Genomic DNA, 23,427 nt, shown 5'->3' on the forward strand with positions numbered 1-23,427 from the left:
AACCTCCCTAAGCAGCTCAGCCACAGAGCCTCAGCCAGGCAGGATGGTCTTTCCATTCTAACCCAAGGACCCGATGCAGGGAAGAGGGGGAGAAAAAACCCATCAATCCCTGAGCTTCCCACAAGCCCCACCGATCATTGAACAGGACGTCCCACCAATCCCTCACTCTGAAGATCTCTGGCCTGAAAAGTTCAGCCTCCTAAGAAACCCTGTCTAAGCCTCGTCCTTTGTCCAGTTCCCTGTTGTCCACTCAGGGGCACAGAGGCAGCCACCCATGCTGGATTCAGCCCTTTTCCTCCTGGATCTGTCTCCCCAACAAATCTCTTTTATGAGATTTGCTGACTGGCTAGTATGACTTTCTCACTGGAAGAAACCAAGAATTGAGGAAGGAGCTGAGCCCTGAGCTCCACTGGGGATACCCTCCCTGGGAGCTGAGGCACCTCTTGCTGAAGATGCTTCCTCTCATAGCCCTGTGGTTCCTGGGCTCCATAGTCCTGGGATACTTTTCCATCGCAGCAGGAAGACATACTGCAAAGTCACACTTTTCTTTCGTGTATTAAGAGAACAGTGACACTGGCTGGTGGGAGAATTCAGTTGGCTGGGTGTGTACCTAGCATATACAAAACCCTGGGTTCAATCTCTAGTACTAAGAGGGTGTGGCAGGCGTGGCACTCAGAGCCATGTTGGGCTCCACAGTGAGTTCCAGGCTAGAATGCAATACAAGAAAAGTCTCAAAAATGAATCACTGTACACACAGTACAAAAAAGGTTGAAATTAAAAAAAAAAGTCTACAGTGGAATTAAAATATTGATGAGCCAGATACTAACACAACAAATTTTATTATTGAGGTTTTTGTTTTATGTTTTTTTTTGTTTTTTGTTTTTTGTTTGTTTTTTGTTTTTTTTAAAGGGTCTCACTGTCAGCTCTGACTGTCCTGGAACTCACTATGTAGACCAGGCTGGCCTCAAATTCAGAGATCACTCTGCCTCTGCCTCCTAAGTTCTTGCATTAAAGCTTTGAGTGGGTTTACAATTAGTTTTTTAACCCTGCTTTCAATCCTGAAAATGTTTCATCCACAAAACAGATAATAATCACATTTCCCTGGTGATCGTGTATGTAACAAAACAATGTTGAGAAATGGCTTGCACATTATTCCAGTTTTTTGGTTTGTTTGTTTGGTCGTTTTTTCAAGACAGTATTTCTCTGTGTCACCCTGGCTGTCCTAGAACTTGCTCTGTAGACCAGGCAGGCCTTGAATTCACAGAGATCTCTCTGTCTCTGCCTCTTGAGAACTAAACAACTAAAGATGTGTGACACTGCAGATCAGCCTGCTGCCCCTCAGCAGACTGCTACTCCTGGGAACACAGCCAGTCTCGCCTGATTTCCCATTCCCAGCACACTCTTAAACACTCTTAAAGTGGCTGTTTATACCACTTCCTTGAGGTGCTGGGGAATGGAGTTGCTGACCAAGTTTAGCATCTTGGACCTGAGCTCCAGCCTGCAATGCACCACCTCCCCAGAGGAAAGCAATGAGGCTTGGGCACAATGCAGAGATAGAAGCTGTCAGGCAGCTACTGGAGTTCAAGGCTGCGGTGGTTGTGGGTGCAAGCGGTGTTGGTGAAAAAGCTCTCAGGATCCCGATGACTCACCACTGCTTCGTCAAAGACCACGAGCCCACTATCCAGGATTCCTACTGGAAAGAAGCAGCCCTGGACTACAGAGGAGGCTACATCCTAAATGTGCTGGATACCACTGGCCAGGATACAGGGCGGGCTCTGCAGGACCATGCTTGGCAGTGGGTGATGGCCTGCTGGGCGTCTGTGCTCTTGATGACCCCTCGTTGCTAGACCAGCTGCAGCAGATATGGTCCACGTGGAAGCCCCACCGCAGCCTCTGGTGCTAGTGGGCATCACGTGTGACCTGGTGAGCACTGCTGGAGATGCTCATGCTGCCTCCGCCACCACAGTCCTTGCTCCCAAGCTGGGAGTCCCCTTAATGAAGACCTCAGCCAAGAGGCAGCAAAGTGTGGGAAGCCTTTGCCCTCATGACCGTGAGATTCAGAGCCCAGGAGGCTGGGGCTGCATCCAGCAGGAAGATCAGACGCCACAAAACCATCTGTAGCTGTGGCTGCTCTGTAGCCTGACGATCTTAGTTAAGTCAATTGACCCTTGTCTCCTGTCAAGCTGACAGTTCTCTTGTTATAACATTTCCCCACCCACCCACCCACCAAGTAAGTTTCCACGGACATTTTTTTTTATTGTCATTTTGTGAGGAGTGTCCCTTGTTGGCTATGTTCTGTGAAACTCTATGCAAAATTAAATAAACGTTCTCAGCATTCAAAGCTAAAAAAAAAAAAAAAAAAAAAGATGTGTGACACCACCACCTGGCTATGTATGCCCTTTATGTTCAGTAATTTTCACCTTTAACTATTTTCAAGGCTATAGATGAGTTCATAATTTTCTGATTATTCTGTTAAGATGACTTTTCCCCACTTTTATATTTATTCCCATGGTTCATGGAGTTTTTCTTTGCTTGTCTTTAGTCTTTTATTTCTTCTTTAAGTAATACCAAAGGATTATGAATTAATTGGGGAAGTTGTCCACATTTTAACTTACATTGAAAATTTGTCTTAATTTAAGAAAAAACATAAACTGAAGCACACCCCTGTTTTGTTTCCTTCCCTGGCTAACCTACTATTTGCTGTTTAGGTCAGGCTAGCTTTGAGTTCATGGAAGTGTGCCTGAGGCAGGATACACTGTGCCTCTCTAGAACAGAGGCAATGGAATGTACCGCCGTGCTCAGAGATGTCATAAGAATAAAGAGCGTGGCCCGAGACCTTACCACACACTTTCACTTCTTGTGCACCCTTCTGCAAATGCGTGTGTCACCTACCACCATGACCTAGATCTGGGAGCTGGTTTTCCTGACCCAGAATTAAGTAGCTGTAATGGGGGTTGTGTAGACTTTAACCTTCCTTCCTCCATCTAGTTCTTGCTGCCTCAGCCAGCAGTGTATGCTCGGGCAGTCCTGCTTCTCTCCTCACCTTTGTTCTGGGAGTTACCCTCATGCCTGCAAGCTAGATTTTGAGTTTCTTTCTTTCTTTCTTTCTTTCTTTCTTTCTTTCTTTCTTTCTTTCTTTCTTTCTTTCTTTCTTTCTTTCTTTCTTTCTTTCTTTCATTCTTTCTTTCTTTCTTTCTTTCTTTCTTTTTTTAAAGATTTATTTATTTTTATGTATGAATACACTGTTGCTGTGTTCAGACACACCAGGAGAGGGCATCAGATCTCATTACAGATGGCTGTGAGCCACCATGTGGTTGCTGGGAATTGAACTCAGGACCTCTGGAAGAGCAGTCAGTGCTCTTAACCTCTGAGCCATCTCTCCAGTCCCGATTTTGAGTTTCAAAAGCAGACATGTTTGTTTTGTTTTCTAACCCTCTTGTGATAGCTAGTCTTGGTTGTCAACTTGACTACATCTGGACTTAAATTAAAAACGGAGGGCACAGCACTGAGGAACTGCTTAGTTTGACGTAGGAAGATCCACTTGTAACCCAAATTTTGAGGTAGGAAAACACATGCCTTTAAATCGGGTCATACCTTCTTCTGGAAGCCTTGATAAGGACTCGGAAGAGGGAAGCTTTTGCTCGTTGCCTGCTTTCTTTGCTTTGCTGGCAAGCCCGTTCCTTCCCTGGCATTACAACCCACTCCTTCAGGATTCCAGCATCTACTGAAGACCAGCTGAGACATCCAGCCTTGTGGACTGACCAAGTTCTGGATTCTGGGACTTTCTGTTCATAGCCAGTCATTGCTGAACTAGGCGGACCACAGCCTGTAAGCCATTCTAATAAATTACTATATATATAACAATACATATAAATAAAAATATATATTCCATATATATGGGAATATATGCATACATACATATATACATGACTGTACATACTGACACATATATTCATTTAAAAAGTTCTGCTACTCTAGCTAACCCTAGTGCATGTCTAACACACAGATGACAGGTCTTAGTAAATCACTGGTTCTCGAGTGTTTATGCTAACCCCTATAGATTTTGTCTCTAAGTGTGTGGAGAGAGATTGACACACACACATTTCTATGCTGGGGAGTGAATCTAGGGCCTAGAACATGTTAGGTGTGTGCTCTACCACTGAGTCATATTCCTAGCCTGGTGACCTTTTATGTTTTGTTTTTTTCGAGACAGGGTTTCTCTGTGTAGCCCTTGCAGTCCTGGAACTCACTCTGTAGACCAGGCTGGCCTCAAACTCAGAAATCTGCCTGCCTCTGCCTCCCAAGTGCTGGGATTAAAGGCGTGTGCCACTGGCCCTGGTGGCCTTTTTTAAATTATAGGATTATTCTCATAAGGTCAATCTTGAGGTGTATCATATTCTAAGAAAAATTATTAGGTTTTGTTAATATTTGTGGTCACTTGATGGGCTAGGCTGAAAAATTTTAGAGACAGGGTCTCATGGAACTCAGGTTATCTACAAACTTGTGTAGTTGGTATACAGACACTAAAAACAAAAATTCACTAACTGATTAGTTATAAAACATTACTACAAAATTCTTTGGTATAGTAGTAAGGTTGGCAACATTACAATCAATATTTCTCCTTGGAAATTTTTCTATTTTTAGGAAATGCCCAAATTTTCATTTGGATCTTTCCACTTATGATAATTTATTGTGGCATTTCAGATTTTGAAAAATCAAATAAAATGAATATCTATTAAACAAGAACCTTGAACCCCAAAGGAATCTAGTTCATCCTTTATTTCTTTAAAAAATCATTCACTTGGCCTTGTTGGACATCAAAGGGAGGAGAGGCCCTTGGTCCTGGAAAGCCTTGATGCTGCAGTGTGGGGGAATGCTGGAATAGGGAAGCGGGAGAGGGCTGATTGGGGAACAGGGAGAGGGGAGATGGATTATGAGAGTTTTGGGGACAGGGAACCAAGAAAGGGGACATTTGAAATGTAAATAAAGAATATATCTAATAAAAAAAAGTAAAAAAAAAAAAAGAACTACTTGTGCAGTTCTGGCACAAATGATATGGGAGTAACTAATCCCCTTTTAATTGGAACTAAGGTCCACCCCTATATCTGACTGTTAAAGTTTCTAAAAACCTGAAACTAGACAAGTCATAAGTCTTGGCAGAAAAAAAAATATTCACTTATTTGCATAAGTTTATGGAGTGGTTACATGCTGTAACTCCCTGTAAAGGTTAGAGGACAACCTTTAGGAATCTGATCTTTCCTTCTGCTGTGAAGTTTTAACCAGAGAAGTCTGCTTAGACATGGGTTTAACGTAATGCAAAGTCTATTAGCTGTCTGGGTGTTCCAGATCCGAGTGTGCAGTCCTTAGTCTTTCTCATGGTGAGCTTTTAGGCACAAAAACCATCTTTCGGTTGACATACTTCATTTAACAAAAGCAGTTAACTAGAAGTGGATTACAGACTTCAAAACTCAAGCTTAGCCAAAACGCAATTACTTTCCCAGAACTCTAGACCTTGATGAATTTGGCCTTTGTTTTCCTTTTGGCATGCTACCATCAGAAAACTGATGCTTATACCTACACTGTGGAAGCGGTACTGATTAACTATATTGAATGTCTGGAAAGTAGTTAATGGTATCGATGGACTGAATATTTAATTGTTAGACAGTGAGTACAGACTGGGGATATGGCTCAGTGTGGAAAGTGCTTGATGTGCAAGTGCGAGGAATTCAGACATGAACATGAAAGGTGAGCCTGGCCTCATGGCTGTAACTTTAGCATCGTGGAATAGACGGGTAGGTCCACTGGCTTGTTGGCCGGCTGGCCAGCTGACATGCCAAACTCCAGGTTCAGAAGGAGACCCTATCTGAAAATATGAGGTGGAGGAAGGGCCAAGCCTACGATTTCCATCCACGTACGGGCATAGCACACGTTAAGAATGGAATTGCAGAATAACATTAAATCTATATAAGTTTCTGAAGAACTGCCAAACTGTTTTGCCTCGTGACTGTATCATTTTGCATCCCTATCAATCAGGCATGAGGATTCCAGTGTCTCCATGCCAACACTTTATTTTCTGTGTTGGTTTTATATTACCCAGCTTACTAAACATGAGTGCTGTCTCACAGTTTGGGTTTGCATTTCAGTGGCATGGCACATGTGTTGTAGACTGTGGCAATTGGTAAGCGTTTGGAAAGATGTTTACTACAGACTTCTGTGTCTGCATGTGTGTGTGTGTCACCGTGATCCAGTTCAGGGCCTTGCACATGCAAGTGCTTTTGCACTGTGCCTCATCACCAGCTCAGGCCACTTTTAAGTCCAGTAACAAAATGTTGCATTGTGGGAGTTACGTGTTTATTCTAGATAATGGGTCCGGACCATATAGATATAGGTTGCCTGTTCAGTCCTTCGTGGCTTTTGGCCTATAGAAATTTTTGTTTGATGTTCATGTGTCAGTTTTTGTATTGTTGCCTGTGCTTTGGGTCCATAAATTAGTAACAGGTCCCATAATAGGAAACTTTTCTGGATATTAGACCTTTTTTTACACTTTTAAGACTCATCCATATTGAGTTCATGTTTGTTGTTTAAAGGTAGAGTCCAGTTTCACTGTTTTTCATGTAAATATCACACTTCCTCGGTACTGGCTGCTGAAGACTGTCCTTCCCTGGTTGAGTGTCCCCAGGCTCTATGGTTTCTAGACTCTATTCTATCTGATTGGTCTACATGCCCGTACCATGCTGCTTCAACTGTAGCTTTAAAATCAGGAAATATGAGCGGCCCAGTTGGTTCCTTTCCAGATACTGAAAAGTCCCTGTTGCCTTGAGCGCTTGTGTGCACTCAGCAGTGTGAGTGTGGAAAGGGTTCCTAGGAGGGATGATGGTAGCAGTCACCACCCATTAACTCACACCAGCATGGAAACCCTGGGAGTGCCTCTGTGTGTGCCATGCCCAGACCAGCAGCTGGATGTAAGGCAAGAGAAGAGTTGGAAAGAGAAGGACAGAGCCCCAATTTGGGTTCCCATGGCCATTGCCAGTTCACTGTCAGCTTGATGAAGACAGTCAAGGGCCCATTCCCTGAGCCCTGACCCAGGAAACCCAGATGAGCAAAGGTAGCCCCAAGTGCCTCACATTGCATTTCTCTTTCTGAGTTCCCAGTCGGCTCTCCTTGATCTTATTTAAGCCACATCAGAATGCAATAAGATGCAGTGAAGCAGTATTCTGCAAAACCAGAACGGGGAAGTGGGAAGGGGTGGGTGGGAGGACAGGGGGAGAGAAGGGGGCTTATGGGACTTTCGGGGAGTGGGGGGCTAGAAAAGGGGAAATCATTTGGAATGTAAATAAAAAATATATCGAATAAAAATGTTTTTAAGGGAAGAAGAAAGGAGTTACCTTGGTACCTCAGCATCTCTCTTGGGAAGGAAGGTGGGCCCTCCTCCCTAGTTGTAGGCATAAGGGCTTCTCTAAACCCCACTCGGCAGGGAAGCCATGGGCTGCAGCTTTTACCACCCAGAGACTGCACCTGTCCTTCAAGGCCCCACCCGCCTTTGAGGAGTCAGCTGGGGCAGAGGGTGGCCATGCAGCTGGATTGATCCAGACCTGGCCCAGCACCATGGGAAGATCTGTTCTGCCCTCAGTCACTTGCAGCTCAGCAGGTCAGCTAGGGTCACATTGCTCCGAAAGCTGGGAGAAGCAGTTAGAGGAACTCAGAAGAGAAAGAGAGAGGGGGCATTGCAACAGTTCACTGGCAGCCCCGGCTGGGTTACATCTGCCTGTCCCTTGTTCCCTAGTACTGGCTTAGCCAGAGGTGCCCAGCCAGACCCCCCTGCTGCCCATAACAGGTTAGAGTCTCAGATCTTTCTCATTTTCCCTCTCTTTCTGGCCTTTGGTCCCTCCCATCTCCCTCCTCCCCCTCCTTCCATTCCTCCCTCTGTCCCTCCCTCCCCCCTCCTTCCCTCCCTCTGCTTGAGACTCTTCAAGAACTAGGCTTCCTCCCCTCCCTTCTGATCTCTCCCCACTCTTCCCTGGTGAGGTCAGAACCTCGGAACCCATCTCTGGTCTTGTCTTTGTATGTTTGTCCAGATCTCTGGCTGAGTGCTGGGCAGGCATCGGGGAGACCCGGTGCCTGCTCACTGTTGGTACTCTCTCTAGGAAAGAGCGGCCTACACTTCCTCACCCTGGCCCCTTTCCTTGTGGAGAAAGGGCCCTTATGTAAGGACTTATCTACAAATGCCACCAAAGGGGACCTTGTCTCTGAAATAACAAGCATGTGAATGGTATTTTCCAAAGCAGAAGAAAGCTGCTAAAGAACAGAAAAGTAGGACATGTGCTTAAAGGTCCTTTAAATGGGCTGGTAGTGTGGCTTAGTGGTAGGGCACTTGCTTGTATGAAGCCTGGGGCTTAATCCTCAGCGTGGCAAAAAGAAAAATTACAAAATGTAAAACAAAAGGAGAGACAAGGCAAAGTAATTCCAGGTAATGTCCAGATAGAACACAAAGGCACTTTTAAAAAGTTTATACTTTTTTGTCGTTAATAATAATTATTTTTTGAGATTATAATATAATTACATCATTTCCCCTTCCCTTGACTTCCTTCAAATGCTTTTTGACAAAACAAATCAAATCATCCATCAGATCTACTTTATTCCTGTCATCTGTGTTGACTCAGTTATACACTGTTCAGTTGTTAGCCGACGGGGCCTTGTCCTGCACTGGAGTGGATATTTGACATAGTTTAGAAATTGTCTTAAGTTCTTAAAAACACTAGATGGTCTGTAGTTTGTCATTGGATGTCATTAATATGAAAATTCTAATTCTTGAGTTTCTCTGAAGCCAGAGCCATAAAAGAGAGCGGGAAAGAGAGCAACTTCCCTTCCACGTTTCCCATGGTGCCCGCAGGACACTGTCTCCTTCTAATCTCAAAGTGAGGTCACCGGCCCGGGCCGGCCTTTGGGGAGTGTGGTGGAGGTGCGAGGGAAGGTCCACCCTGGCGAATCAGCTTCGATTTTTTAGCCAAAGAATCTTTGAACTGGGTCTCTTTAGTGGCTCCTTTTCCACCTTGACCACAAACAGAAAAACATTCCTATCGGACCGTCTGCTCGCTTGTACACGTGGGTGTTCTGGGCTCCAGGAAGCCAATCCTGAGTCGCCTATTGTCCTTGTCTTCTGGCCCAGGCTCCTTTCCAAGTCCTTGCCTCACCTGCCTGGTGCTCCCCGGCCAGTGTCCTCCCTGCCGCCCTGCTCAGGCAAAGAGCCTTCTGCTCATGCCCACTCCTCGGCTCCTGGCAACATCCGCCCTGGCAAGAGAGAAGGGAAGGCGGAGCCTGAGAAAAAAGACCCCGAGAAGAAAGTAGCCAGTGAGCCCCCAATAAAGGGCAGGGCGCCATTAGTGAAGGTGGAGGAGGTCACAGTGGAAGAGGGGACAGCCGTGAAGCCACCTGACCCCAGTAAGAAGGGACCAGTCTGTGCTGGGGTGCGGTCCGGTGCTGGGGTGCGGTCCGGTGCTCTGTGCTTGCCCTGCCCACGAAGGGTTTTATTTAACTCCTTTTTCATTACTGGGTATTAGAAATTCATATTCTCATTCTTTCTCTTCTCCTTCTCCCTCTCTCCTCTTCTCTCCTCTCTTCTCTTTGTCCCTTCTTTCCTCTCTTCATATCAACATGTTTATTCTAGATAATGCTTTTGGGCCCTATAGGTATAGGTTTCCTGTTCAGTCCTTCATGGCTTTTGGCCTATAGAAATTTTTGTTTCAGAAGAAAATTTGATTTTAAACATAGTTCTTGGGATGTGGCTCAGATGACAGAGTGTTTGCCTGGCACAGACAAGCCCTGGGCTCCATATTCAACATCAGTAAACCAAGGATGGCAAAAGACTGTACTCTCCACATGCTGGAGGGGAGCGGGAGGGACCAGGCTCGGGAACTTCTCTGGGGACAGGGCCAGTCTGAGGGAGCTTTACCTCTCCAGCTCCTCCTTCTCCTTCCTCTCCCTCTCCTCCTTCTCCCTTTGCTCTCTGGCCAGGCACCTCTTCTCAGCCAGCAGCCTCATAGCCTCTTCCAGGTCGGTGGTGCCTGCAGAAGTCTTAGGAATGATTTGTCCTCTTGATGGTGTCCTTTGCCTTACAGAAACTTTTTAAATTTATGATGTCCCATTTGTCAATTCTTGCTCTTAGAGCATACACTATTAGTGTTCTGCTCAAAAACTTTCTCGCTGTACTGATGTCCTCAAGGGTCTTCCCCAATTTCTTTTCTATTAGCTTCAGAGTGTCTGGCTTTATGTGGAAGTCCTTGATCCATTTGGATTTGAGCTTAGTACAAGGAGACAAGGATGGATCAATTCACATTCTTCTGCATGCTGACCTCCAGTTGAGCCAGCACCATTTGTTGAAAAGGCTATCTTTTTTCCATTGGATGTTTTCAGCCTCTTTGTCGAGGATCAAGTGGACATAGGTGTGTGGGTTCATTTCTGGATCTTCAATCCTGTTCCACTGATCCTCCTGCCTGTCACTGTACCAATACCATGCAGTTTTTAACACTATTGCTCTGTAGTATTACTTGAGGACAAATCGGCAACCAACAAATTGGGAAAAGATCTTCACCAATCTTACATCAGACAGAGGGCTAATATCCAATATATATAAAGAACTCAAGAAGTTAGACTCCAGAAAACCAAACAACCCTACTAAAAAATGGGGTATAGAGTTAAACAAAGAATTCTCACCTGAAGAACTACGCATGGCAGAGAAGCATCTTAAAAAATGCTCAACTTCATTAGTCATTAGGGAAATGCAAATCAAAACAACCCTGAGATTTCATCTTACACCAGTCAGAATGGCTAAGATTAAAAATTCAGGAGACAGCAGGTGTTGGAGAGGGTGTGGAGAAAGAGGAACACTTGTCCACTGCTGGTGGGGTTGCAAATTGGTACAACCACTCTGGAAAGCAGTCTGGCGGTTCCTCTGAAAACTGGGCACCTCATTTCCAGAAGATCCTGCTATACCACTCCTGGGCATATACCCAGAGGATTCCCCACCATGTAATAAGGATACATGCTCTACTATGTTCATAGCAGCCCTATTTATAATTGCCAGATGCTGGAAAGAACCCAGGTATCCCTCAACAGAAGAGTGGATGCCAAAAATGTGGTATATATACACAATGGAGTTCTATTCAGCCATTAGAAACAATGTATTCATGAAATTCTTAGGCAAATGGATGGAGCTAGAGAACATCATACTAAGTGAGGTAACCCAGACTCAAAAGATGAATCATGGTATGCACTCACTAATAAGTGGATATTAACCTAGAAACCTGGAATACTCAAAACATAATCCACACATCAAATGAGGTACAAGAAGAAATGAGGAGTGGCCCCTTGTTCTGGAAAGACTCAGTGAAGCAGTATTCGGCAAAACCAGAACGGGGAAGTGGGAAGAGGTGGGTCGGAGGACAGGGGGAGAGAAGGGGGCTTATGGGACTTTCAGGGAGTGGGGAGCTAGAAAAGGGGAAATCATTTGAAATGTAAATAAAAAATTATAACGAATTAAAAAAAAAAAGAAGTCTTAGGAACTACACCGGCAGTCACGGTGGACGATGGTGCTGTGTAGGTTGCTGGAGAAGGGGCCGGGGTTGGACCGGGGGTCGAGGCTGGGGCAGCTGTACAAATAGGTAAAAAGAGAGAACCAAGTGGAATGAAATGAAAATCCAAGGAACAGAACAAACACTGGTGTGCCCCACACCCCAGGCCTGGGGTCCATCGTTCTCAAAGAGAAGGGAGCACACACCGCAGGATTCTTCTGTAGCCAAGCAACGATAACAAAACTGCATGTGTGAGACATCCAACCGAGCTCACACTCTGTCACCAAGTCTTCTTTTATAGCAGTTACATCAGTTAGCACTATCTACCAAGTGGCAGGGTCTGTGGGAAGCCCGACTCTGAGCAGAATGAAGGCTAGGTTTTCCATTTGCCTTTTATCTCAAGTATCTCTGTGCTTTGGTAACTTAGTTAACCACAGCATCAAAGCCTTTTAATGGGCATCATTATCACCCAGGCCACACCCAGGACTCAGGCTGGGCAGGTAGCATCCAATGGAGAGGCTCCTTTCATTTATTCTGATTAAGGTTTAAAATACCCCCACCACCGTCCCTGTTTGGACACAGGATTTTGGTGTAGTTGGGGTTTGTTCAGAGACAGTTCTCGATCTTCCTGCTACAGGTGCCTGACTTGGGATCACAGGTGTGCACCACTATAACTTTGCTACGTGCCATCTTTTCTCGAAGGTGTGGTGGTACACACTTTTAACCTCAGCACTTGGGAGACAGCCTGAGTACACGGTGAGACTGTGTCTCAAAAGAATCTACCCAGAGCTGATAGGAACATATCAATGCAGATAAGAAAATGTTACGGGGTAGGGGAAGTTCTATCTAATCAAGTAGTCTCATCCATTTTAAGTAGCCTTTTCTGTTCTCTGAATGCTTCGAGCAGGTATGTACAGACACACACATACACACACACACACAAACACACAGATCCATATATGCAGTGAAGGTATAGCTGTCAGGGCACGTACAGGCAGGCACGTACGTATGGAACCAGATGCATATATAGGCAGGCACATATAGACCCAGATGCATGTACAGGCGGACACATATAAACCCATACGCATGTACAGGCGGGCACGTATAATCCCATACGCATGTACAGGCGGGCACACACATCCATACGCACAGTAAAGGTACAGCTGTCAGGTCTGCTTCCACATTAACGCTTCTTCAGAGTGACAGTGTCTTCACTGTCACTGTATCACTGTATAGCTGCATAATGCCAAATACATGTTCTTTCAGCTCAGACTCCCTTCAGCTTGGTAAGGAAAACATTTACTCCAGAATTGCCTGCCAGACATAGGCCCGGACAATGCTTTTGGCAGGAGAATCCTTATGTGCAGGAAAGGCGGGTCCATAGCCAGAATAAGTCTCTACTCCAGGAAGGACAAAGTGTTGTCCTTTCCACGAGGGAAGTGGTCCGATATAGTCATGTCACGGTCACCCCAGGGAATAGCGCCATATCTGGGGCTCAGCGCATAGTTTCTGCTGTTGGCGGTTCTGGCGCACCTCAGCAGCTGCAGCTGAGAAAACAGCTGACTATCCACAGAACAGACTGCTGTCTGCTTGATTGCTGAACTCCTCCTCAGCTGAAGTAACCTTTGATGAGCGTTTACAGGGGACAAAACATCTTCATGTCCTTTGCCCATTTGAAGAGATCCCTCCACACACTTCTCTTCCCCAGATATCTTTCTAACAAATTCTCCAGTCATGCTTTTTCCAAGGCCCTCACCCTCCGGCTAGTCCAGTGGCTACAGCTCATGAGTCAGTGACTAACTGAGAAGCTAACTGGCCATTTCCCCTTCTAACAAAATGTGTCCTACCTGAAGTTCCTCCCACTGTGAAGATGGCCCCTTACCAGTGTCTTTCAGAGTTGTCCCATGTAAGGCTGCAGCTGCCCACTTCTGGGTGGTACCTGCATAATGTGCAGAGCCATCAGTAACCAGGTCCCAGTCTTCCTGCCCCCAGTCAGCTGGTCATAGGGGACACCCCCTAGGCTGCGGGCGCATGCAGGCAGCAGACAGCATTATAACAGAAGAAACCATATGCATCTGGGCAACCTCTTCATGTGACTTGATTATGCATGGATTAGGGTTTCCCTTGCCCAGGGTCCCACAGGCAGTGAGTTTTACCGTCAGGTGAGAGATCCAGGTTCTGGTCCTAGAGGGTGGTTTGATGGCGGCATGCTAGTAACGGTTTACTCCCCCTTTGTATGCAGAGGTGTCTGCACTACCACAGATGAACTCTCCAGGAAATGGAGAGTCTGCACAGAGCCCACAAGGAGTCGCTTCACAGCTGTCCAAAGGAACCACAGAGAGGTGAGCTCAGCAACTGAGGCCTTTTTCACTGAAGGAGGATGTGTGTGTGTGTGTGTGTGTGTGCGCGCGCGCGCGCCTGTGTGTGTGCGCGTGTGCATGGCATGTGTGTGTGTGTGTGTGTGTGTGTGTATTACAAAGTGCCGTGTTCACCCCACCCAGTTAGAATGTCAGAGTTTAACAGGAAGGTTTCTTTTTCTCCTTAATTTTCTGTAGAACTTGTATCTCTAAGAAAAGGGGAGTCCCTTTTTCTTTACTCCTCATGGTGAGATCTGAGTGCGTCGTAAGGACAATAACCAACAGCCGGCTGACCTCACCAGTGCAGGCTGGCCACCCTGGCATCTTGGAAATCTAAAGCAGAATTAAAAATGCAAGGCCATGTGGGCCACAGAGAGAGCTCAAAGCAGAACAGTCTGTGGAGAACAGAGATGGAGAGGAAGGGGAAGGGGGTCCTGTTCATCCTGTACCAAGAGTGCTTCGAATGCCACAGTTTCTGATGTACAGAAAAGCTGGGTACAGTAACCCCAGGACTTAAGGAAACTGAGGCAGGAGATTGTTGGAGATCTGAGACTGGTCAGCACCACATAGCGAGACTGATTAAACCCAACACAGATAGGATGGTTGGTTCGTGACTGATTCCAGCACATAGGAGACTAAAGAATTTGGGTTTGAGGCCAGCCTGGGCTACAGAGTGAGACCCACCCACCTCCAACACTACAACAAGGAAAAACACGTGAAACACAAACAAGAAAAGTAGATCACGGTGGCACACACTTATAATCCCAGAACTTGGAATATTGAGACAGGGGTATCTGATATTCAAGGTTACCCTGCCTCCGCATCACCTCTAGGTTGAGACCCTGTCTTCATGCAGGGACAATGAGAACTAATTTGCATCTTCACCAGCCATGTATAAGGACTCAACCCCCACCCCATTCCCCCTAGCCCCCCACCCCACCCTGTCCTCCACCCACTGCGTCCCTGCCAAGATCTTCAAGCCCCGAGCCCTCTCCTCACCCATATTCTTTCTGCATAACAGATTCCCCATGAAAAGCATAGAGAATTTTATGGGCATCAGGTTCTCAGACTGGTTGACCTGTAACTCACTGTGTAGACCAGGCTAGCCTCATTTGCAGAGATTCCCCTGCCTCTGCCTCCTGAGCGCTAGCACTGTAGGTGTCTACCACCATGCCCAGACTCACATAGAGTTAAAAAAGGGTGGGACCAGTAAAATGGTCAGCAGGTAGAAGTGAGGGTCACCAATCCTGATGACCTGAGTTCCATCTTCAGGACCCACACTTCAGAAAGAGAAAACTGACTCCTCCGGCTGCCCTCCAACCTCTTCTTGCACACCATGGCATGGCACACAAATAAATAAATGTAATTTAATTTATCTTTAAGACTTGAGAGTCGGGCATGGCGGTGCATGTCTTTCATCCCAGGCAGAGGCAGGTGGATTCTGTGAATTCAGAGCCCATCTGGTCTGCATAATAAGTTCCAGGAGAGCCAGGACTACGTAGAGTTACCCTGTCTCAAAATAAAATAAAAATAAAAAATTGAAGTACTGATGATGACCTGTTTCCGTTGTAATGACCTATTCTAAAAAATTGTCCTATTCGATAAGTGTTATACGTTTTTCAAATCTAAGATGCAAATTTGTCACAGCTCCCTATCTGTATTTGCTAATAATGATATGGTCAGTGCTGCATCTTTCTTTATTACTATTATTGGAGGACACACGTGCGGAGGCTAGGGGAAAATCTTGTAATGTTCAGGTTTTCATCTGGCAGGAAGTTCTTCCACCTCCTGAGCCATTTTTATGCCCCTCCCCAAGTTTCTATTTTATTTCAAAGCCGTAAACTGATTTTTAAAATAATTGTTCTAAAAATAAGCTTCATTTTAATTCAACCCATGTCTGACCTTTCACACCCCCAGTTCTCCAGATGTGGAAAAGCAGCCAAATTAAAATGGAATGTCTGTACAAAGTGAAAAGTTCAAAGAAATTGTAAACTTATCTGTTGGATCAAAAGCGTCCAGATTAGATGTCACCAGTGAGAACCCAGAAATTCCTTTGAAACCAATTTTGGCCTTTAACGATGAAGGGACACTTGGGCCCCTATCTCAGGTAGACGGAGTACAGACACATCAGACCGCAGGTGAGCTAGTTGTCAACTGCTTTGTGTAGTCATCAGAGTGAATGGTTGTTTTGTTCTTTGAGGGAACGAGGAAGCCACTGTAAAAAAGATTGTGGGTGATCATGGAAGCCGAATTTTGAGATGCCCTGGGTAACGCCTAGGCCCTTCCTGCCTCCCTCTCAGTCTCAAGTACCCAAAGACCAGGTCAAAGACCAGCCTTGTCAAACAGCACTCGTGCCAAGCACCAGACAGGCTCCATGTTGGACTAGACTTCTCTGGGCTTTGTCCCTCTTCCGTGGGTCATCAATACTTCCAGACTGCCTTGGGCTCTCTTGCCATTTTTCTCATTTGGGTTTGGTAACTTTGTTTCACATGTTTTCCATCTTTTTAAAACCCAAAACGACGCAGATAGGATAGATAGGATAGCAGTAGTAAGAACCAAACTCCAAGCCAGGCTCCCACTGAGCCTGGGTTCTTCTACTCCACATTAATGGTGGCTGAGCCTGCCTGTGCCTCTCTCACACAGTCCTCGAGTCAAGTTGACCTGATGTCTTCATACAAAGAGAACAATAGCTAGCCAAAATAAAGAGGCACATCACGTTTTACTGCTCGGTGGTCATTACCAGCTCCATAACTCAGTCCCAGCCATCAGGGCAAGTGGGATAGGCTAGCTCGCTCACACCCTCAGCAAGCCTGGGTTTGGTCTGCCTACCTTCCCAGAAGATCAAGTTTATCAGCATTTCCTCATACTGTTCCTAGGAAGAGAACTGGCCAAGTTCCAGATACTGAAGTGGAGTCAGTAATGGTTAAACTGTCTGTGAAGCCATAACAAATTTGACTAGGAAGAGGCCCCTGAGGAACTGGTCTCCTTCTCTCCTCTGGGGTGTTACCGGCCTTAGTGGAATGTCTTCTAGGTCATACCACCTGGCTTTGTGATTGCTAAGCCTTCAAAACAGCCTGCTTAATGTTCTGCTGCTAGAAACATGAAGGGCGCCTGCTGCTTCCTGATTTGTCCTACCCTGTAAGTGCAGGGAGGAACAGCTCCCACCTGGCACTCTGCTTCCCTGTGTTTTAAATCATCCTTTTCCTTTCCACCATCTTTCTCCAAGAAGTAGTCTAGGCTCTGATCTCAAGCGCTGCACTGTTCCTTAGGGTAACCATTCATTTATAAACATTCCTTCGCCCTCCTTTGAAGTTTAGAGCCCTAAGTGTTGAACACTGAGGACACAGGACCAACGACCGTGGTTTTCTCAGAGGTTATGGGTTTAAATGAACTAAGCAAGGCGTTTCTAACTCAGGGGTGTCCCCTATGCTGACAGAAAGGGTCTGCATCTTTCTGCTTCCAAACTACACCTCTGCCCCATAGCCAGCGCCTGAGTCATCAGATTACATTCCATTTAACTTCAGTGCCATTTTCCACGTCTGTGGGAATTTTCATATACAGAGTGGATTATTTAGTAATTACTCAATAAATGATGTGATGTTTTGATATGCATGAGAAAGACGGCTTTGGGAAGGGCTGTCACTGCTTGGTTGGTTTCTAGCAGTGCCCCAACTGGCATGAGCATTTTTGCATCATTAGATGCCCTACATATTCCTTACATAATTCCCGGTGGGCTAAGCCGAGAGGAGCCACTGTACCGTCGTATTTGATCTCCCTTCGGGCTCTCCCAAGAGTTTCTTGTTATTTCAGTGGATTTGAGGCATTTCCTAAGGTCCTTCCACCCACTTGCCCTCTTGACACCAGGGATGCTGATGGCTTCCCCACAAGTCTCCATCAGCCTTGGCCGCTGGAAGCTCTGGAGGAAAGTGGGAGAGGCGAGGCACTCTGCACAGGAGGGGAGGAGCTAGCCATGTTCTGGCTTTATTTAGCAATGGCTTTTCCTCCAGGAGCTGCCTTCACAGAAGATGCCAGAGAAGAGGGGTTAGGAAGGTCAGAGCAGGGTCCAGGGCATTAACTATGCCCCACAGTTGTGGAGTTAATTGATGGACAGTTGGCAAAGCTACAAGCCAGCCTGGGAGTCTGCAGGACACATTGCTCAGCTGCTTCTCTGGAACCGTTCAGTTAGTGTGGTGTGAGGTTGACTGAGCAATTATGCCAGAAGATTCTTAAAATCCAGCCTCTCTCTCTCTCATTGTGTGTGAATGTGTGTGCGTGTGGGTGGGTGTATACATATATATGTATATAGTATGGGTCTATTGTGTGGTATGTGAATATGTGTGGGTGTATATTGTGTGGTTTGTGTGGGGGATATGTGAATATGTGTGGTGTGTGAATATGTGTGGTTATATTTGTTTGTGGGTGGTGTGTGAATGTGCGTGTAGTGTGTGTATGTGTGTTGAAGTAACATAAAGATCCTTACTGGTACTTTGACCCAAGTTTAAGCTGTGTTTGATCCATGGTAACCCTTCTGAGGAAGGAACTAGGAAGTGTTCACTTCTGACTCTAAAAGTGGCCATATTTACCTGGAGTACCTGAAGTGAGCCCCAGTTCTGCCAGCTCCTTGGGGTAAACATTAGTAACTTGGGGGACCCAGTTACTCTTCAAAGGGCCTCTAGACACAGATTAGATCTTCAAGCCTCCAGAGCCCCTGCCTGGTTCCCACAGCTCTGATCTGTCCATATCTCTCTAGTCAGCAGATCTCTGTCCAGACCATGATACACTTTGTCCCCAAGACTTTCAAAGAACCACCAGAACATGAGAGCTGTTTGTGGCCTTACTGAGCCCCAGCGGGGACTCCTGCAGGCTGAAGTCTCTGGGGAGCATTCTTTCCTAGACTCACAGAGATAAGGCCAGCCCTTCAGTTCTTTCCTTGTCAAAGGCCAGCTGAGTGCCTGGTGCTGGGGGCTCCTCTCCCTGCCTCCCTCTGTGACAATGCGACTCCCCACAGTCCTGTTTCCTGGTGCTCCCCAGTCCCCTGTGGATAATGACCTCCTTACTCTCTAGATGGAAGTGACAGGGTTGCCTTAACAAAGCACACAGGCTGAGCCTGCAGGGCCTTTTGTGTGGGTGTGTGTACACTCTGAGCTGTGACTCTGGAGCCTGGGATCTGCCTGTCTGACAACCTGCAAATAACAATAAAATAGAAAAGGCATGGCAACCTGACAAGATATTTGAAAATATCTTGTCATCCACACAATAAGGCAGTGAATATGGGAGCCTTTATTATGCCTCTTAAAGCCAAATAATCCAGAAGGCATCTAACTCTAGACATAAACCACACTGATAAGGCTAAACTGCTAAAAATCTGTTTCTCTTGTTGGGGCTTGGGGTGGGAGAGCAGTAATTGAGAGAGGTTCTGAGACAGGGTTTATTTGTGTAACCCTGATGTCCTGCCCTTACCTCCTGAGTGCTCCTTGAAAGGCCCGTGCTGCCATGCCTACCCTGATGCTCCGCTCCAGGTTATTTCCTGTCAATCAAAACAAGAATGCTTAACATTTTTTTTTTAAGATTTTATTTATTATATGTAAGTACACTGTAGCTGTCTTCAGACACTCCAAAAGAGGGTGTCAGATCTTGTTAGGGATGGTTGTAAACCAACATGTGGTTGCTGGGATTTGAACTCAGGACCTTCTGAAGAGCAGTTGGTGCTCTTAACCGCTGAGCCATCTCTTCAGTCCGAATGTTTAAGTTTTAAGCAGAGTCTGCAGCAATATGCATAACTAATGGCCACCTCTCTTTAGAGCATATTCCGGGGGCAAGCCTCAGGGACCTTGATTGAATCCTCCCAAAACCTAGTGAAGGTAGGTATTATTCAGAGATGAAGAAACAGAGGACTTTAGATAACAACGTGAGGGTGAGGTCGGGGCTGGAGCTGACTCTGGAATCTGTGCTCAGTTTGCCAGACACAGCCAAAGGACTGTGCTACAAAGCTCTGTGGCTAACACTACCGGTGCCGAAAGGAGAATGTATAAAAACTGAGAACTAAAGCACCAGGAGTCGGATGGCTGGGCCTACCTTAGCCCTGCGACAGTGTTATGAATGAAGCCAGCACACATCAATGGTCATGGGCTGCGAATATTAACTTGTTCCCCCTTCCCCCGTTTTCTTCTCCCTACTGTTACCATGGAGACATAGCTCCTCAATTTATCTGGAATTCAAACCACCCCAGGGGATATGACTGCAAGCTTTGAGAGAGGCCCAGCAGGCAGAGGCAGACACTGCAAAGCCTCAAGCCCTTCCCATTTCTCACACTCTTGCTCTTTTCTCTTCTCTCCTCTCTCTTTCTCCCTTTCCCAAGGTTCCTTACAAACGGAATGCTGTGGAGATAGTTTTTATACAATGGTTGCTCCATTTGTAAGCACTCTCTATTTGAAAAGAAACCACTGCAGCGAGGGAGCATTTCTGGCTTGTAGCAGCCACCACCACTGCCACTACCCCGCCCAGAGCAAATTCTCTGAGGACCAAGAACTATCCACAGACCTTCGCGGACCTCACCTAAGCCCACTGGGACTAATTAGACACCACATACTATGTAGCCCAAGCTGGTCTCTAACCCATAGCAATCTACCTGCATCAACTTCCTTTTTTTGGAACTCACTCTGTAAACCAGGCTAGCCTCGAACTCAGAACTCTGCCTGCCTCTGCCACCCAAGTGCTGGGATTAAAGGCACGTGCCACCACTGCCCAGCCTGCATCTACTTCCTAGGTGTTGAGATCAAAGAAATAAGCCTCTACATTAATTCAACTTTTTTTATTATTGATATATCCTTTATTTACATTTCAAGTGAGTTTCCCTTTCATGGATCCCCCCTCCCTGAAAGTCCCATAAGCCCTCTTCCCTCCTTGTCCCCCCATCCACCGCTTCCTGCTTCCCTGTCCTGGTATTCCCCTACGCTGCTGGACTGAGCTTTTCCAGGACCGGGGGCCACTCCTTCCTCCTTCTTGGGCATCTTTTGATATGTGAATTGTATCTTGGGTATTCCAACCTTCTAGTCTAATATCCACTTATCAGTGAGTGCATACCATGAGTGTTCTTTTGAGACTGGGTTACCTCACTTAGTATGATATTCTCCAGTTCCATCCACTTGTCTTAAGAATTTGAAGAATTCATTGTTTCTAATGGCTGAAGAGTACTCCATTGTGTATATATACCACATTTTCTGTATCCATTCCTCCGTGTGAGGGACATCTGGGTTCTTTCCAGCTTCTGGCTATTATAAATAGGTCTTCTATGAGCATAGTGGAGCATGTGTCCTTATTACATGCTGGGGAATCCTCTGGTTATATGCCCAGGAGTGGTATAGTGGGGTCCTCCGGAAGTATCATTCCCAGTTTTCTGAGGAACCGCCTCAGGGGTACAGAGCTAAACTAAGAATTTTCACCTGAGGAATATTGAATGGCTGAGAAGCACCTAAAGAAATGTTCAACATCCTTAGTCATCAGCGAAATGCAAATCAAAACAACCCTGAGATTTCACCTCACACCAGTCAGAATGGCTAAGATCAAAAAGTCAGGAGAAAACAGGTGCTGGCGAGGGTGTGGAGATAGAGGAACACTCCTCCACTGCAGGTGGGATTCCAAGTTGGTACAACCACTCTGGAAGTCAGTCTGGCAGTTCCTAATTCAACTTTTTATGCTTATATTTTACATTGAGATGCATTTCTGTCTCCTACAAATGGCAAAGATGCTTAAAAACAGAAATCACTTTTATAGAGAGCATGGTGTTCTAATGTGCCCCAAATTGGTGTCCCCAGTATGCCTAGTCACCATTTTCTTCCTTGTTTCTCATGATGTGCATTCAAAACAAATAAATAGAAAAACAACAGCAAAAGCAAACAAACAAAACCTTATTTCATGATGGGGCCACAAAGACAGGCAGTGCGCGCTGACAGACGCCAGCCCTGGAGACGAACCACATTCAGTCACTGGGTCCTGCCTGGAACAAGGAGAACGCCTGCTCCCGGAAGTCACCCTCTGGCCGCCAACTTGCTTCCCCATCTCTTGCACACACACACACACACACACACACACACACACACACACATACACACTCAAAGCCAACAACCAGAAAAATTTGTTTTCTGCTGGGACGAGTAACACAGACCTGCAAACCAGCATTCAGGAGCTTGAGACAGGAGAACATAGAGTCTGAGTCCATTCTGGGCTGCATAGTAATAACTTATCAAAACAAATAAAAAACAAGACCAAATAGAATACCTGCAGTGTGCATTATAATAATTAGTTTCAGAGTGTAGGTGGTGGCGCACACCTTTAATCCCTGCACTTAGGAGGCAGAGGCAGGTGGATTTCTGAGTTTGAGGCCAGCCTGGTCTACAGAGTGACTTCCAGGACAGCCAGGACTACACAGAGAAACTCTGCCTCAAAAAAAAATTAGTAAGTAGAAATATTGCTTTTTTTCCTTGTAATCTATCTTATGTGAAAAAATCTTATAAAACTGCAGAAGTTGAGGGAGCAGAGTGGGACTCTGGACAGTTTATTGTTTTTCTTTCAAAATGAAATAAAAAAAGAATGTAGCATTTTAACCACAAAATATAATATTTTAACATGATAGATGTTATTGTTTGTGTCAATATTAATTGCCAGTTATGACAATGGAAATAGGATTTATTTAAAAACAAAAAAACCAAACCGAACAAACAAACAAACAAAAACAAAAACAAAAACTCATCACAAAGCACGTCTATGTCCCATTCCCAGTTTTCTGAGAAACCGCCTCAGGGGTACAGAGCTAAAGAAAGAATTTTCACCTGAGGAATATCGAATGGCTGAGAAGCACCTAAAGAAATGTTCAACATCCTTAGTCATCAGGGAAATGCAAATCAAAACAACCCTGAGATTTCACCAAAAGTCAGGAGAAAACAGGTGCTGGCGAGGATGTGGAGAAAGAGGAACACTCCTCCACTGCAGGTGGGATTGCAAGTTGGTACAACCACTCTGGAAGTCAGTCTGGTGGTTTAATTCAACTTTTTATGCTTATATTTTACATTGAGATATATTTCTGTCTCCTACAAATGGCAACGATCTCCAAGAGGTGGCGGCAGTGAGCTACTAGGATGACCAGTCAGTTTTCATAGGCAGTCTGGTCATTTTATCTTCATTCCCAGAATCAGCTTGCTACACTTTCCGGTAGACAGGATGCTCACTGAAGCTGCCCGGAGTAAGGACTTCTGCTCCCCTAATTTTGCTCTAACTGCGCTACAGTGCTCAGAGAGGATCCAGTCAATTTACCCAGCGGGGATCTTTAGTTTCCCAAGATTGACAATTGGATTCATTTCAATCAACTGAACCCACAGCCTGTAATGTATGAACAGGCAGATGCAGGTGCAGACTGCCCCATTCTCTCTGCCTCTTCTGGCTGCTGTGACTTAGATGATAGCAGTTTCTTGGGGATAGGAAGGCAGGGTTTATTTATCTTATGTATA

General features: G+C 45.7%; 1 pseudogene; it reads left to right on the plus strand.

The window, feature by feature from the left end:
* The first annotated feature begins 1,453 nt into the window (after positions 1–1,453).
* Positions 1,454–2,143, plus strand: LOC127674132 (GTPase ERas-like; annotated as a pseudogene).
* Positions 2,144–23,427: the final 21,284 nt, after the last annotated feature.

Source organism: Apodemus sylvaticus, chromosome 23 (genome assembly GCF_947179515.1).
Source record: "Apodemus sylvaticus chromosome 23, mApoSyl1.1, whole genome shotgun sequence".
NCBI lineage: Eukaryota > Metazoa > Chordata > Mammalia > Rodentia > Muridae > Apodemus > Apodemus sylvaticus.